This window comes from Peromyscus eremicus, chromosome 9, assembly GCF_949786415.1.
Source record: "Peromyscus eremicus chromosome 9, PerEre_H2_v1, whole genome shotgun sequence".
Taxonomy (NCBI): domain Eukaryota; kingdom Metazoa; phylum Chordata; class Mammalia; order Rodentia; family Cricetidae; genus Peromyscus; species Peromyscus eremicus.
This window is the reverse complement of record NC_081425.1, coordinates 1,141,287-1,155,222: the sequence shown is the minus strand read 5'-3', so window position 1 is coordinate 1,155,222 and position 13,936 is coordinate 1,141,287. Positions and strand designations below refer to the sequence as shown.

The 13,936-nt window shown below is 37.6% G+C and overlaps 1 protein-coding gene and 1 non-coding gene across 3 annotated transcripts in view; one reads left to right on the top strand and one right to left on the bottom strand.

Annotated features, from left to right (window-relative positions):
* Nalcn (sodium leak channel, non-selective) overlaps nucleotides 1–13,936 on the bottom strand; it is a 298,952-nt gene that overhangs the window by 272,418 nt on the left and 12,598 nt on the right. The gene's annotated exons all lie outside the window — the stretch shown is intronic.
* LOC131920253 (U6 spliceosomal RNA) lies at nucleotides 9,095–9,205 on the top strand. The gene has a single exon (XR_009381595.1). It is a non-coding gene; the product is annotated as a U6 spliceosomal RNA (small nuclear RNA).

Below are 13,936 nucleotides of genomic sequence, written 5' to 3'. Positions count from 1 at the left end.
TGTCTATCAATCATCTCTCTGTATGTTTATCTCATCTATCTATCATCTATCACTCATCAGCTCTCATCATTTGCATGTATGTTTTTTGTGTACATGTGCACATGTCTGTATAAGTGCCCATACACACATGTTTGCAGGTGGGTGGTGGCAGCAGTCAATGCCAGTTATCATCCTCAATTATTTTCTATATCATTTTTCTTGTGGCAGGCTCTCTCATTGACTCTAGAGCTCACTGATTTGGAATGGCTGTTCAGCAAGCTCCAAGAATCTCATATCTGCCTCTCCAAACCTGAGCTTAAGGCATTCTCCTCAATGCCTAGCTGCTTACACAAATGCTGTGAATCCAAACTCAGTTCCTCAAACATCAAGCACTTTATTAATTGACCTATCTTCCCAACACCTCTTTAATAAATGCTTCCAAGTATTGCTTCCTTCTTCTTACATGACACAGTTCTCTAGAATTTAATGGATAAGTGTAATCTCTTAACTGTTTGACACACGTATGTACATTGTTTTACACACACACACACACACACACACACACACACACACACACACCCTAATGCCTGGCCCAATACTCAGTTATACTAAAAGCCTTATTGTCCTCACAAAGAATTCAGATACCACATCTTTACTCCTGTAGACTTTGTGCTTACCTGAAAACCTGCTATTTTGTCTACACTTCTCAGTGAATAAATGGTTAAACAATCATTCAGTCTCTAGCTACATTTTAAAAATATTCTTTGGATCACATTTGGAAAAAAAGAAAAGCAAGGCTCTAACTGTGAAAATTACTACTTGATTGAGTCAGAAAATATGGTTTTATGCAGAAACATTACTTATTTCTTTCACATCACATTCTCATTTGTAGACAAATGATTCATCCTTCTATAAGTCTAATCTGATGTTATTTTAGATTTGACACCTACAAAGTCAGTGCAGAATAGGAAATAGCCCTCAGGGTTTCAGAGTGAGGTTTTTTTTTTAGGCTTTATCACAGTTCTCCATTCACTAGTCATGTGAAAAAAAAGGGTTCTAAGGATCTCTAAATTCAGTTTCTTCGTTTGAGAGACAGGAAAGCAATCCTAATGGAAAAGCATGTGTGAAAGGTACATAGAGTAACTAGGAGCCTAGCAATTCATATTATAGGTACTTAATTAACTGTGTCTTTAAAATGATTGTATTAATTACAATAAAATATAACATAAATTTCATCATATAAACACATTACAGTGAAGATTTGGGTGCATGGTCCTGGAAGCATTTTGTTCATAGAACTGAGCAGCTGAAAGCCACTGTGTCTATGACCTAGTTTGTCATTATTTGTATTCAAGAAAGTCAGGTTGAAGGTCAGAGATGGAAAATGGACTAGCTGTGTCAGAGAATGCTTTCTGTCTATACAGAAAGTTTCTATAAACATCACTTTTCAGCCATTTGGAAAAGAAACTGGACTTGAGCAAGCCTACATGTGTATTCTGGATCAGCTATCTGGCATATGTAAAACCTCTCTGTGCTCCATTTCTTCATCTGGAAGATGGTATTATCTTCCAGAATAAGGGTGAAAATATATGGGCTCAGTTATATGATTCAGGATATAAAATGGGCACTGGTTTAGTTGTCAATAATTGTCATTGTCAGCCGTTTGGCATATATAGACTACAGATAATAACTGTAGCTATGATGCATTTTTTTAGCTGCCTAATTTCAGGAACGTGGCATAGAATTCACCTTGTTTGCAGAGAATTTGCATTTATACTTGATAATATACATTTCAGAAGAGCATTGGGAACATATTTATCACTCAATAATAGTTAGCTATTATGCTATTATGATTAAGTTTTCAAAATATTGTAGTTTGTTCCTTTCTGGTTTCCTTTTTTTTTCTGGCATATTTCATTACTTCCCAATTTAAGCAGAGTACTCATAGCACAGAATTATTATAAACATTTATTTAGCTCTAGAAACAGTAGATTTTAATCACTTTATTTTTTTCCTAAGAACACCATATTGCTATTTGTACAATATTTTTGCTGCATCAAAACATGTAAGTAGTATGTAGATTATTTAAAATATACAAGAGGCTATGTATACATTCTGTCATTTTATGTGAAGGACTTGACCATCAGGATCATTTACCTATCTACATAATTTTTAACCTATCTATAGGACAACCTGGAACCAAATCATTATAATTATCAAGTAAATACTACATTATGTTGCAGAGTTAGAGATAATTAAAGCTGTAAATATGATTAAGGTAAAACCTTGAGCTTGGATGATTATTCTGGATTGTATGGGTGACCCATCCTAATCATATTAGCCATTAAATGTGGGCAGAAAGAGATGTGACTATGGAAGAAGGGTCCAGAGATCAGTGTAGCTCTGTTGCTTACAGCAGGTTTGTCCACATTTCTTAGATCATCCCCCTGTAATTGGCTTCAACTACTGGACTATTCTCTGGACTTGGAATGTGGCTTTCCTTTCTTTCTGAGTGATTTTCCCAGTTCAGTGTCAACCAGTCTTTCATTGTTCTTTCATCTTAGATGTCTTCTTAGAGACTCAGAACTACATGTCCATCTGTGTATTAGGCCTCTCTACTTTGCTGCACCGCAAAGGCCTTCAGCCCAATAGGACCCATTGAGATCTCTGCTTCCTTCCCCAGAATCCTCTTTCCTAGCAAATGAATGCACTGTCTGAACAAATAAAGAAGCTGGAGAGCTTGGAATCAGCCCTGAACACTACTTGTACTTTAAGTCTGTAAGTAACCACCAAAAACCCCTCCTAAATAGCTATGGTGATATATTGTATATCCTAATAAAATTTGCCTGAATATCAGAGTACAGAACAAGCCATTAGATTAAACATAAAGGCCAGGCAGTAGTGACACGCAATTTTAATCCTAGCACTCAGGTGGACTCTATGAGTTCAAAGCCACCCTAGAATGAGATTGACTCAGTCTAGGAGAGAAACAGGCCAGGCAGGGGTGGCACACACCTTTAATCCCAGTACTTGGGAATCACATGCCATTAATCCCAGAACTAGGAAGGAAGTGATGCCTGGGGCAGAGAAAAGTATATAAGGCATGAGGATACAGAAACTGAAGCTTTTTCAAACTTGAGGAATCCTAGAGGTAAGATGTGGCAGTGGCTTGTTCCTTTGTCTCTCTGATCTTTCAGCATTTATCCCAGATTCTGGCTCCAGGTTTTTTGTTTTTATTAAAGTCCATTTATCAATTCGTGTTACAAATATCTTAGGGGCTAGGCCAGTTCTCTCTACCTCTGCATAGATAGGAATCAGTGCCTACTGTCCTCCCTGACTACCCTGCATCCTACTCTTGGTTCTTTCCTTCCATTTGGTACCCAGCAGACAGATGTCATTACAATTCTTTTAAGAGTTGAAAACTTGAAAATGATCAATAAGGGCTTCCTGAGCAACAGAGAAGACAAGGAAATTATGGAGTTATGAGAACAGAGGAACCCAGAAATCTGGTTGAAGCTATTCACCAATAGAAAAGAACTACAACACAATTAACAACTGCTTAAGGCCTTCTCCCTTCCCAAATATAATCCTACAGTTTTTAGAAACCTCACCAGAAACTCCATTTGGAGGGAAAGAACATGTACTAACCCCCTGGGTTGCCCCAGTGGCTCTTGATTGTACTGTATCAATTATAATTCCATTCGTGGTATTTCCACAGATACCCTGCCAGACCACTTTCAAAAGAGTGAGAAAAGAAAAAGAAAGTCTCTTAGTAACTTTTAAAGATATAACCAGAGAGCAACCAAATAAGTAATATGTATCTAATGCAAAAATGTTTAATTGTGCCTCTCACTTGAGAAGCTCACACTCACAGTTCCTAGCTTATAGCTTACTTTCTGCTACTGTCCTTTGGAATGTCAGTATCTCCACTTGGACACATCTTTCTTCCTGAGTACCTCTCCTTCCCCTAACTCTCCCACTTAAAGGCTATATTAAAACATCTTTTATAAAATCTCCAAGTCTGCTTCATAGTGGCTAGTCTTGAAATTCTTTTCTGTATCAAAAACACAAATCCTGGGTTTGCCTAATCAAGGTCACAGGAAGATAAGAGAACTCTTAAGGCTATTGAGAGTGACAGTATAGAGAGCTATGTCTCTCTCTTATCACCATTAAAAGCCCCAGACTTCCAGTATCCTTCTGCCTAATTTATACTAATGGACCAGGGGGTCTAGCCATGGCCTTGTAGCATATTTTGACTTTCAGGCCACAGCCTGAGTGTTCCTTTCTCAGTGATGCCACTCCTAAAATCTTGCAGATTGGGGTAAAATTCCCTGCTGTAATTTCTTAAAAGTCCCTCACTTTTCACACTTAATCCAAGGGCAATTCATATTTATATGGCCATTACTTTGTTGTATCTCTTCAAAGTTCAGCTCTTCTCAAGTGTAACCTTACTTCCATATAGTGCTGGACGCACAGTGGGTAATGGGCAAATTTCCCTTTCAATTTATAGTATCAGTTTGTTTGGTCAAACGCCACTCTAGATGCTAGGTCTAAAGTGTAACTTTTAGGTGTGAGTCACTAGACTTTGAATAAAACATGTCAACCTCCACTACATGAGTGGACTTCATCTTACTAGCCTTAAAGAGAAAACATTAGGGGCCTCCCAAGTGGAAGATTTTCTGTGTGCAAATGCCTGCAACATCAGCTCCTGCCCAGTTTGCCAACCTGACAGTCTGCTCATATGTTGGTCTGCAAATCTCCATCAAAAGAAATCTCATTTATATTCATATCATTTCAGCCAATAAATTTTTTATTTCTTGAGTAACCAATACATAATACATGTGTATAATTATTTTCTGAATAGATGAATGAATGTGTCTTTCAACCATTATTCAAATTTTTGGTGAATTATATTTATTCATTTGCAAAATAACTATAGAAAGAAATTCTTCAGTAAGTGTCTTTGTGTTTGTGTGCATTTTACTTCATTGCTATACCTACACATTGGCATGGATTTTCAGTGTTTTAAGTTTCTGGATTTAATAGGGCCCATGTTTCAAAATAAGTGCTAGAATCCCTCTGAGTATTTAATTATTTTTCCAAAGGCTTTAATCATCCTCCTGGCATATGCTTTTCTTTTTTTCTGAATTCTTAACAAAATATCCTATTTTCAAACAACACTATGTAGGAATTTAAGATCTAAGAACTTTTTTTCTGAGACTATTGCTAAAATCATTTATAAAAGCAAACCCAAATAATTGATCAGAACTTTTCAGCTCTAAGCTTTTTTTTTTCTTCTTCAAGACAGGGTTTCTCTGTGTAGCTTTGCGCCTTTCCTGGATCTCGCTCTGTAGACCAGGCTGGCCTCGAACTCACAGAGATCCACCTGGCTTTGCCTCCTGAGTACTGGGATTAAAGGCGTGCACTACCATCGCCCAGCCAGCTCTATGCTTTTAACTTAAGCATTAATCTTAGTGGCATAGAACATTAAGCTGTATATAAGAAACCAAGAATTATCATTTTACTGCAGTGACTAGCTGACTTAACTGCTTTGAACAATGACACTAAGCCTTTGAGCCTAGGTTTCCTCATTTGTCAAATGAGAAACTTCGCAGTTATTAAAAAGTGAGATGTCTTTATCCCACTTCCACATAATAGAAAAGAGGGTTATGAAGAGGCAGAGTGAAACTGCATGCCCTGTTGTAGTTTCATTTCTGCTGCTGTGATGAAACACCCCGACAAAAAGCAACTTGGGGTTTATTTGGCTAAAAACTCTAAGTTACAGTCTATCGTCAAGGGGAAATTCAGGCAAGAACTCAAAACTGCTAGTCATCTAACTTCCATATTAAAGAGCAGAGAGAGAATAAATACATCCTTGATGTCTGCTTGCTTAGCTAGTTTCTTTCATTCTTTTGTATTCCAGAGCCCCCTGCCTAGGGAATGGTGCTACCTACAGTAGGTTGGGTCAATCACACCCAAGATAATCCTCCAGAGACATGCTACAGCCCAACCTTATCTAGATAATTCCTTATTGGAATTTTCTCTTCCTGGGTGACTGTAGGTCATGTTGATTTAGCAATAAAAACTAACTACCAAGGGTGTCAACTGGTGTGATTTAACAACCTCAAATGTGCAAGACTCCCCAATGCCAAATGCATAGTTGAAGGCTTTAAATTTTGCATTATTTATTGACTTTGGTGGAGGAATATGCACTTGCCATAATGTGCAATTGAAGATGAGAGATAGTCAATTCACTCCTGCCACCATGTAAGGCATATGGATGAAATTCAAGTCATCAGGCTCGGTGTCAAGCAGACAAGTACCATTAATTAACCATTTAGCAATCTGTTTGAATTTTTCCCTTTCTGACTTTCATTGCCATCTTTCTCCACTTATGTCAAACTACTACCGCAGCTAATTATAATATGATTTGTGTTGGCCTTCTGTCACCACTGTCACAAATGAGCAAATGTGTTCAGCATTATTCAGCCCTATTTAGAAATTGTTCATCTTTGGTTCTTAGTGGGGTCACTGAGTGTAATGATCATTTGTTAAAGGTCTACTCCTGTACCACACTGCTTGTGAGGGATGGAGTATCTGGGCAGCTTTTCCTCTCTTAAGGACTTTGCTACTCAGTGTGAATGATAGGATAGAAAAAGAGGGGCCACAGGGCAGCATGCAGCTGCTTTCATAGCCATGGAGGTCTCAAGGAGGTTCTGAAGCACAGCTTAGAAATCCTACATGTAAGAATAAGGCTGGGCATGGTGGGTAATGGGAAAACCTCGATGTGACTTCCATGAAAATGTCAATAGGCAGTAGTCCTGGCACTAAATGTGTGTTCTGTGATATGGGAATAGAAAGCCACTATGTACATAGAAGAGGGAAAGGGGGAACTAGAGGAAGTGGGTAGAGAAGGAGAAATTTATCACCCATTCACTGACATCTGTAGTTCTTCAGTGGTTTCTCAACTCAAGAAATTATTTAAATATAATTTCTTGTATTCAAGCAGTTGTTATCACTCCAGGCCATGTTGTCACACACTCAGACACTTACAGTGTGAGGAATAGAGAAGGAAACATGCTGTCCTCAACTGGCACAGTGGGACTAGTGCACTAATAACCGCATTGTAACTTAGGAGGTCAGAACCCACTGTTTACATGTCAATCTGTCACAATATTTACTTACTAGGTTTTCAAAACATACACCTATGATGATCCTTTACAGATAACTATTCAGTTTACATTGTTAGCACTTTGGCTCCCTGAAGACTTAAAGATACACAGGAAAATGTTAATTGCTTTAATTTAATTTAATTGTATTATTTTATATGCACAGGTGTTTGGCTTCTATGTATATCTGTGTACCAAGTATGTGCCTGTTGCCCTCCAAAGCCAGAAGATGGTGTCAGATTTCCTGAAACTAGAGTGGCAGATGGTTTCAAACTACAAAATGGGTGCTGGGAGTTGAACCTGGTTCCTCTGGAAGAGCAGCCAGTGCTCTTAATAGCTGAGCTTATCTCTCCAGCACTAATGATAACTTCTTTTTTTGGGGGGTTTGTTTTTCGAGACAGGGTTTCTCTGTGTAGCTTTGCGCCTTTCCTGGGACTCACTTGGTAGCCCAGGCTGGCCTTGAACTCACAGAGATCCACCTGGCTCTGCCTCCCGAGTGCTGGGATTAAAGGCGTGCACCATCACCGCCCAGCTAATGTTAACTTCTTAATTTCTCAAATTCAACTTATTTTTTAAGTCATTCACAGAGGCCAAACTGCATGTATTTCAGAAGTTGGAAATTCCCGAGAAGTTGCAAAGGAAATATCTAATACAATGAATTCATAAGCAACAAAGATACTATACAACTTAGAGGATTTTTGTTATGTATTGTACCAGTAAGCTTTCTTTTATCTCATATATTTTATCAGTATACTTACATTACATTGTGGGTTCTAAGAAGAAAAAAAGCAGAACATAATTATAGGAAGTCCATGTGAAACAACTACACACGTGTGCACGTCCACGTTCATAGACACATACATACACACATACACACACACTTTTGCACCAAAAACAATTGTAAATATGTACTCTAATACATCATGTCATATTTGTCATGTTCTTAGGGGCAGGAAGAAAAGAATATTCATGTCTTGATGACAGCTGAGCCCTGAATATGAAGGTAGTCCTTGTCATTTACATGGGCCTACCTAGAATAGTTACCTGACTTTCCAGTTGAGTTCAGAGAATCATCTGGCTTTCTGTTCACCTCTACTAGTCTCCCCATTAGGGAAATAATTTAAAAGCCATCTCTGAACTGGCCTGGCTTGTTCTCATGCTGGAAGCTTTGGAAAACTAATCCCACCCTAGAAAGCAAGGTTCTAATTTGCAGAGATGAATTATTTATTGATTATGACTTTTGGACTTTTAATGGAGCTGTCTAGACACAGTGGGACTGCAAAACAAGATAAGTCATATGAGTAGGAAATAATAGTGACATCATTTCTTCTTAATAAACAAGCAGATGTGGCATGTTTTGTAGGAAACAGTTAAACTGAATGTTTTGACATGAATTTTTCAATTTCTTTGTTCATTCCTAAATAGTCCAGTGAGTAAAGCTATGGAAAAAGTTGAGTGTTTTCTCAAGTATTTTTACTATGAATATAAATTACAACACATTATCTAAAGACATATATTAGTCATCTTATTACCTTGTTACATCTGAAGTCTTAAACAATTCTGCCATTTCCCATGTTTGCTACCCTACTACATTGTTGGCTACTGTGCTGATTTAGAAGAGAGAGTGTATGACAGGAGCCAGGAGGCTGCAGCTGAGTCATGACCATGTAAGGGGAAGTCATGAACAAATTAAAATAGAAGCAGAGAAGGAAAGCATCAGGATGCATTTCCCAAGCAGGCCAGCTTCACGCTGCCCATGTACGTCTGCTCTGCAGTCACAAGGCAGTCTGCCCTTCTCGACCTGGTTCAACACCAGCTCTTCTGCTTCTGCTTTGTGAACTAGATCCAGGGTGAGTCATGATAAAAGACACAAAACCTGTGGAAATGATACTCTAGCTTTATTATTTTTCTATTTTTACTCTTCTGTCCATTAAAGATCATCTTTTGTGCTTGCTTCGGCAGCACACATACTAAAGCTGGAATGATTCAGGAAGATTAACATGGCCTCTGCACAAGGGTGTCATGCGAGTTTGTGACGTGAAGCATTCCATGTGTTTAAAAGAAGTCATGTTTTGTTAGCAGAATTTGTAAGACGAATTTAATTTTTTCTTTAGTGCACTTAAATTCTATTTGAATCAGCAATATCAAATTTCCTCAAATCCGACTTTACATTTTTTTCCAGCATAACTCTTTAATGATAATTTATAAAACACTGCCAGGTTCTATAAGCTGCCCAAGGAAAGATGACCCTTCCAGAAGCTTCTTAGGATAAAACATGAAGCCATTAGTAATTTCCCTGAAACAGTAGAGATAAAGGAGAATTACCCTGGGTATCTGTGGTGCATGGCACTTTACCTCCTCCAGCAAATGGTCCAGCCAGCACAAAGAAGCACCTAAACTCTTGGTTGAATTCTGCTCTCTCTATGAAAAAATTTTATATATTTAAAATTTACATTTACTTGCCCTAAAGCTATTCTAATTGCCTTACTCCTGGGAATAGATTTCATTATTTTATATGAAAGCATGAATACTTTTTTCCCTTCTCAGGGATAATGATAAGGTGTCAGGTAAGTGTTCATATTTTCTGTTTTACCTGCTGCTTCATATTTGCAGGCTCCCCTTTCAGCTTGCGGCAGATGTCTGCCACCACATTGGCATTTGCAGCACCTGTTTCTGCCGCAGGCCACTGCCCTTTTCAACTTTCTTTAGGAAATGAGCTGTTTTGCTTAGTCAAATCTCATTACTCTTTTCATAATTGCCTTAGATTGCAGTTCATTATCAAAGAAGAATCTCAGCCTTGACTGGTAATGCTGCTGAAGACATGGCTAAGGTGTCCTTCTACATGCTTTAAAGAAATACATATCATTTAAAATAAAAATTTGTGCAACTAATTATCTCACTCTTTATCCTTTTAGCCTCACAGATTAAACAAGATATATTCCAGAGTTCAGTGGTGAGACCTAAGACACACAGCCTTCTGTTTGAAAGCTTTCTCATTATCAAGAAGATAGTATGTGCAAGTTAATTAGTCTAAAGTCAGAAAAATTGTGGAAAAATAATGAGTATGAATCTAGAGATCCTCACAGCAACACTGATGCCTTAAGCATAACCATAGCTATTGCTTGACTGAGACATGTTTTACTAGATAAAATGAATTGATATTGCTTCTATATGTGTACCTGTGTGTATGCATGTCCACATGTGTGGGGGCACAATGAGTGCTTGTGTGTGTGTGTGTGTGTGTGTGTGTGTGTGTGTGTGTGCACGTGTGCGTGCGCATGATTATAGTTTGACATTGGGACTCTTCCTTGATTGTGCTCCACTTTTTTCATTGGACAAAGTCTCTAACTTGAACTAGGAATTTGCCAGTACAGCTAGTCAGTCTAGCCAGCTTGCTCTGGGGACCCCTGTCTGTGTCTTCTGTGTGGTGGGATCAGAGGTATACCACCATGCATGTCTGGCATTATTGTGGGTTCTGGGTATTAGAACTATGGTCAAGTTTGTACAGTAAAGGCTTTACCTACTAAGCCATGTCTCAAGGTCAATATTAATGCTATTTTTAATTGACAAATTACAGCTGTGCTTTATTTTTTAGCACAATATCACACACATACATACATAATGCATGAGTGAATCAAGCTAATTAACCATCATGTCCAATAACGTTTTTGTAGTGATACATTTGAAATCTACTTTCCGATTATTTTGAACTAACAATACATTATAACATGCTCATGTTGCTGAGGATGAGTTCTCAGAGCTTATCCTTCCCATCTGGCTGAAATTTTGTGTCCTTTATCAGCAGTTCCCTCTTCCCTCACCCTGCCAACATCCAGTCTCTGATATGCATCATCTTTCTTGTTATCTTCATAAACCAACTTTTCTAGATTCCATACATAAATGATGCCATAAAAGACATGTGCATGTGCATGGCTTTTTTTAGTTAACATCATGCTCTGTAGTTTGTTCATGTCACTAGAATGCCCTGGGGATGCTGTGAATGTGTTGCTCTAATTGATTGATAAATAAAATGCTGATTGGCCATTAGTCAGGCAGGAAGTGTAGTGTAGGTGGGATAAGGAGAGAGGAGAATTCTGGGAGGCTGAGTCAAGAGATGCTAGCCCACCGTCCAGGGAGCAGCATGTAACAGGCACACAGGTAAAGCCACGGAACATGTAGCAACATATAGATTAACAGAAATGTGCTGATTTTAAGTGTAAGAGCTAGTCAGTAATAAGCTTGAGCTAATGGCCATATAGTTTATAAGTAATATAAGCCTCTGTGTGTTTACTTGAGTCCGAGTGGCTGTGGGACTGGCGGGTGAGAGAGATTTGTCCTGACCACCAGCAGGCTGGGACACAGAAAAACTTCAACTACAAAAATGAAAGGGAATTTTTCTTGCAACTGAATCTTCTGCTATCCTTTATGAAGTTCTTTGTGTTGACTTCTGTCTTCAAGATAATGGGGTGAAGTGGGCCCAATGTTTACATTTCAAGAGGCCTTTTAGTACAAATTTAGTGACAATCAGTTCTCAATACTTGGCATACCACAGAGATGGCCATACAGACTTAATGAAGCAACTTACAGGTTTGAATTGAGGAGACATTAATGCCTCTTCTCAGTTGGTACTGAAGTTCATGCACTGTTTAAATATCACTCAAACTCATCAATGTGTATTTGTGTTACAGTTTGGTTTTCCAGAACAATACCTAATTGATAACTGTCACACCAGGACTGTATTTATATATTTACAGATATATATGTATATACACATATGAATGTAACAATAATTAATGAAAAAAGAGGCCATGAATTTGAAAGAGAGGAAGCAAGAGTATATAGCAGGATTTGGATGGGAAAAGGGAGGGGTGAATAGCATAATTAAATTGTAATCTCAAAAGTAAAAGAAATAATTAAAAAATAATGCTTATTTTGCACTATCCCCGCTTCTTACTTAGCTACTTTCCCTGTCCCTCACTTTGGTAGCTATTATCTCTCACTCACACAATATTTTTTGGTATTTTCTTACCCACCTGTAGAATAATCTAGACATACTCAACAGCCAACTTTGAAAAATAAAAAGGATAACTACAGCTTTTCTTCCCTGTGTTTGTCTCTCGCCCACATAGCCAACTTTCCAATTCCTAACTTTCTTCAATTTTCCTGCTCCACATGTTTAATAATTCACTGCTTTTCTCTGCTTTAAACATAGATTTTCTGTTTTTGATGATTTTCCTCTCCCACATTTAGTGACTTACTTTTCTTTATTTGCTTATTTTCACTTTCTTGTCAATTTGGGTTATGTTACCTTTATCTAAGTAAAATATTCTTTCAATCATACCTTATATAAATGATTAATAAGTATTAATTCTGTTCTAGAATCCCAGAATTATGGATAAGGAGATGACTAAAAGACATAATGCATCCATTAAACATTGATTAAATGTGGCCTTATTGATCTTGCAAAATAATGAGAAAAACAAGACAAGGAATAAGTAAGAGGAAAGAAGAAAGACAAAGTTGTAGAAGAAGCAATAAAGAGGAAGAGGAGGAGAGGTAGGAGGGGAAGGGGAAGAAAGGAAGGAGGAGGAGGAAAAGGAGCTCTGAGTATTACTGAAAAGATGTCCTATATTGAAGTCAACTCCATCCATTTCAAACAACTAACTGTTGAATAAATGACTTATGCAACAGAATAATAGAGGATGAAAATGACTAAAACTCATTATATACATGAATGAAAACTTTAAAGAATACTAAGTAAACAAATATACAAATATTATAATCTTTATTACTAAAATAATAAATGGTAAAAATAAAAATTTTGATACTTTCTGATGCATTATTTATGAATAAATTTTAAAAAGTCTGAAAAACTTCGAATAACAACATATAAGAAAGAAAAATTCATTTCCCAATGCTAAAGCACAGTGCAGAAGGAGCACATGGTAGGAACAGCAGGAGAGTGGCTAGCAACACGGAGATAGGAACAGGACTGGGCATCCAGGATCCAAATGAGGTCCAGAGCCCTCAGTCTGAAAGATCAGGAGCTAGAAATGACCTTATGTGCAAAGTCACACTGTAACTAGAAAGAGTTCAAGTTCAGCATTAGGAGATAGTCAGTGAATTCATAGAACACAATGGAGACCACAGGAAAAGATGCATCTGCAGACTTAAAATTCACATAGGAAAAGGTGGCACCAGACTCAGCCTTTCTAAAAACAAAATATCTGTCAAACTTTTATTAGAAATAGTTACACTAGTTTCTATCCCAGTAACAGTGTCTAGGAGTTTCAGTTGTTTTCTGTTGTTCATGCTGTATTCCACGTCCTGCTGTGGGGGACAAAAACATATTCCATATTGACTGGTTAGTTTGTTCTTCATGTGTGTGTGTGTGTGTGTGTATGTGTGTGTGTGTGTGTGTGTGTGTAACAGTGAAATTCAAGCTGTTGATTAGGGTCTCTGGCCAACTGTGCCAAACTCAACTTATTTCCAGATTCCTTCTTAATTTTAGCTCTTCTCAATGAGCTCAATCCCATTCTTACCAATCTGGCCTTATAGTTAAGTGGCTCATAATACTTGGGGGTGGGGTTGACATTTGCTTCCTTTTATTACCAGTCTAGGAAAGAAATGAAGCACATCTAATTTTAAATAGCTTCAGGAAAATATCTATTGTTAATAAGACAAAAGCTGGCTAAACAAAAATAGATTATTTTAGACTTCAAAATCTAATTGTTATTGTGAAAGGAAACTTTAAAAGGTCATTTTCTTGATTCACTACATACCTGGCC